This window comes from Tupaia chinensis, unplaced genomic scaffold, assembly GCF_000334495.1.
Source record: "Tupaia chinensis unplaced genomic scaffold, TupChi_1.0 Scaffold144276_1, whole genome shotgun sequence".
NCBI classification, from domain to species: Eukaryota; Metazoa; Chordata; class Mammalia; order Scandentia; family Tupaiidae; genus Tupaia; species Tupaia belangeri.
Window position 1 is genome coordinate 6192385 of NW_006204133.1, and position 4067 is coordinate 6196451.

General features: G+C 40.4%; 1 protein-coding gene across 5 annotated transcripts in view; it reads left to right on the plus strand.

The window, feature by feature from the left end:
- The window catches only part of IL1R2 (interleukin 1 receptor type 2), a 59878-nt gene that overhangs the window by 2718 nt on the left and 53093 nt on the right, over positions 1–4067 (plus strand). Inside the window, exon 2 of one of the 5 annotated variants that reach the window (XM_027767529.1) lies at positions 208–297. The exons of 2 other annotated variants lie outside the window; for them this stretch is intronic. The gene's annotated coding sequence lies outside the window, so the exon portion shown is untranslated. Of the gene's footprint in view, positions 1–97; positions 298–4067 lie in introns of those variants that run through there. 2 more of the 5 variants (XM_027767530.1, XM_027767528.1) reach the window with 2 other exon arrangements.

Sequence of the window (4067 nt, forward strand, 5' to 3'; positions counted from 1 at the left end):
AAGAGGGAGAGGGAAAAAGAGGAAGGGAAGGAGAGAGAGGCAGAGGGAGTAAGAGGGAGATGGGAGTGAGTGGAGAGAAAGAGGGAGAGGAAAGAGAGGGGAGAGAGAGAAAAGGAGGGAGAAAGGAAGAAGGAGAGAGAAGGAAAACGAGAGGGAAAAGGAAAGAGAGGAAGATCTCCAAGTCGGGACACCTGGGTCCCTGTCTAGCTAGAACCTCAAGCAACCCTGTGGAAGTCTCTGGACCTAAGGGTGACCCTTTGGGTGACCTTCCTCATCTGCAACCTTCTTCACCTGTGTGTAAGCATTCCTTGATCTTTCTAGCCTCAGTTTCTCCATATGTGAAAAAAAAGGGGGAGGGAGGCTGGATCAGAGGGTTTTTCAGGACCTTCTGCAATTTCAAACAACAGGGAAAAATAAAAATGAAAAAGAAAGACGAAAGCAATGTGGAATCCGACAGGTGGAAGTCGAGTGTCATGGCCTCTCAGCTGCAAGTGTGAGATGTATATGACACATAGCGACTTTCTCCCTCGGGAGGCTTCTGGGATTTTCTAGTGTGGAATGCTGATATTTTAAAGTGAGCATAACTTCTCCAATGTCTGAGCTTTTAGTGCCAGCACTCCTGATTATTTCTGAGAGGAAGCACAGTATAATAAATTGGTACAGTGTGTGTCCCTGAGGCTATGTGGCCTGGGTTCAAAGTCCAGCTTAGTCTTCTATTAGCTATGTGGTGTTAAACGTTTTTCCTCCCAGGGTCTCAGGCTCCCCATCTGCAAATATCTTTACAAAAATTTTTATGTGCATTCCATCATTATAGATCTTTATAGAGCACAACATGGTTCAACACGTGAATGTAATACGTGACGATCAAATGAAGAATGTTACCACATACATCACTTTCAACAGAGAACTTTATGTTATTTTTTCTGTTAAGTATTCCCTCCCTTTGCCCCTCCCATTTACCCTCTATCATCCACTGCCTTCCCTAATAGTCACTGGTACTTACACTTACCCTTCCTACTATTACACCTTTAGGTCTTTCAATTTCTGCCATAGAGTGCAGACATTGAGTGGGGATATACAGTGTATGTCCTTCAGACATATAGAAAGCTTACTTCATGTAGCATTAAGTCTTCTATATTCAACTACTTTAAATCAAAGGATAGGGTCTCATTGTTCCTTATGGCTGAAAAGTATTTTATAGTATATTTGTGCCATACTTCCCATACTTTTTTCAATCCGGTCATCAGTTTCTGGGCACTTTGATTCCAGGTCTTAGCAATGGTGAATGAAGCTGCAATGAACATATATGTGCAAGTGTCTTTCCTACTGAGTGTTTTCCTGTCCTTTATTACTGAGTTGTATGGTCATTCTATTCGTAGTGGGTTTTGTTTTTTTTTGTTTTTGTTTGTTTGTTTGTTTGTTTTTGAATCTCCGTATTGTGTTCCACAGTGGTTTTAGTAGTTTACATTCCCATCAATAGTGTAAGAGGGCATTACACCATCCTTGTCAGCACTTGTTCTTCTTTTCTTTTCTTTCTTTCTTTCTTTCTTTTTTAATCATAGTCATTCTGCATGGGCTAAATGATATCTTGATGTAGTTTCAATTTGCATTTCCCTTAGGATATCCTTGTGATATGGTTGAACATTTTTTCATATGCATTTTAGTTATTCATATGTCTTTGTTGGACAGTTTTCTGTTCAGTTTATTTGCCTATTTTTTAATTGGATTGTTAGTTTTTTAAATGAGTGAGCTGCTTGAGTTCCCTGTATATTCTGGTTATCAATCCCTTGTCTGAGGTACAGTTTGCAACTATTTTACCCCATTCTGAGGGGGTGTCTCTTCACTCTGATTGTTGTTTTGCTTTGCTATGCAGAAGCTTATTAGCTTGATGTAATCCTGTTCGTTTATTTTTGGGATTATAGTCTTTACTCTAGGGGTCTTATTTAAGAAATCTTTGCCAGCTTCAATTAAGAGTTTTCCCTAAGTTTTCTACCAGAAGTTGTATAGTTTGAGTCTTTACTTTTAGATCTTTGATCCATTTTGAGTTGATTTTTGTTAACGGTGAGAGGATGCAGTTTCATTTTCCTGCAGCTGGATATCCAATTCTCCCAGCACCCTTTCTTTTGCCACTCTGTTGTCTTGTACCCATTGTCAAATAATTGATCAGTTGTCTGAATTATTTGGGGTTTACTTCTGGATTCTCTATTCTGTTCCATTGTTTGTGCATCAGTTTTTATGCCAGTACCATGCTGTTTTGATTATCACCATTTTAATATATTTTGAGGTTAGGTAGTGAGGTGCTTCCTACTTTTTCTTTTTGCATGGTATTGCCTTGGTGATACAGTGTCTTTTTGTTGGGAGAGGTTTTTGCTATAGGGCGTGTGCGCTCACCAGAAAGACAGAGAGAGAGAGGGAGACAGAAAGCAAGAAATCACCCCCAGGGGGATGGCCACGCCACAATCCCTTCTCCTCCATTCTCCTCTCAGGATCTTGGGCACGCACGCACACACGCCTAGCATGAGTTTAAGCCATTGGGTCCGGGACTTGAACCGTGGTCGGCTAAATGGAAGTTCAGCCACATGGCCATTACTCTAACTGCTGGTCCCAGTGATACAGTGTCTTTTATGATTCCAGACAAATTGTATGACTGTTTTTTTTTTTTCTATTTCTGTGAAGAATGTTCCTAGTAATTTGAAGGGAATTGCACTGAATATGTAAATTAATTAGAATAGTACTGACATTTTGGTTATATTGATTCTTCCAATCCAAGAACATGGGGTAGCTTTTCATTTCTTTTTCTTATACTCCATTTCTTTTTTCAGTGTTTCATAGTTTCCCTTGACTTATTCCTAGTTTGCGTGTGTGTGTGTGTGTGTGTGTGTGTGTGTGTGAAGAATCGTTTTCTTCAATCCTGTCTCAGTCCTTTCATTATTGGTGTATAAAAGTGCTATCGATTTTTGCATATTGATTTTGTATCCTGATACTTTACAAAATTAATTGATTACTTCTAGGAAGTTTATTTTCCTTGGATTTCTTTGGGTTTTCTAAGTATATAATCATATAGTCTACAAATAGAGACAGTTTAGCTTATTCTTTTGCTATTTGAATGCCTTTTATTTTGCTCTCCTGATTGCATTGGCTAAGACTTCCAGAACTGTGTTAAAAGAGGTGAGGAAAGTAGGCAGCCTTGACCTGTTCCAGTTTTTAGTGCAATTATCTTGACGATAATGGTGGGGAGAGTCACTGAATCCAAATAACACTTAGAAAAGAGCTTTATACAAAGTAGGTACTATATGACTGCTCTTCTCACTCTTAAATTGTATCCCTCTTTGAAGACCTTTCCTTTACTCAGAGCCCCAGCCCACCAGGCTTCCTCTACCCTGCTACTACCAGTTCTGCTTCCAATGTGTGGGGTCTTCTCTCCAAGTTGCCCCTTCTGTAAACTGAGGCAGTTGGGTGACCTGACCATCCAGTCCCCCTCAGTGCTATGTCTCTGCAGTGGGGTGCCAGTGTCCTCTCTGCCCTCCATCCTACCTCCCACCAAAGTGGGGATAAGAAGAGGTTGTGTGTCTAGTGGCTACCTGTGAGTGATGCTTCTCACATCACCCGGGGTCTTATTGACATGCAGAGGGTCCCTGTTACCCAGGTCTGACGGTCTGTATTTCTCACAAGTGCTATTCATGCTGCTGGTTTATCTGAGTAGTGAGACTTTGAAAAGTTTTTCTTTGAGAATAATAAGTTAATGTGAAGCTTTAGGTGGATCCTAAGTTTTCTAGAATTAATATTCATCAGGATGTTTTCTTAAGTGTTGCTGGTAGGCAGAATCCAAGAGCTCTGAAGGGTCCACACCCTCTCATCCGCTCACGGGATAGATGAATACATGGAGTATCACTCCCATCATTAGGTTACCTTATGTGCAAAGGGGAAGGAATTCTGCAGATGTAATTTAGATTTCCCAATTGTTTGTGTGATGCTATGAAATATGTAGTAATCAGTATGTGTGTGTGTCAGTAAGTGAGTGTGTGTGTGTGTGTGTATGTATGTGTGTGTGTGTATGCTCTCACACA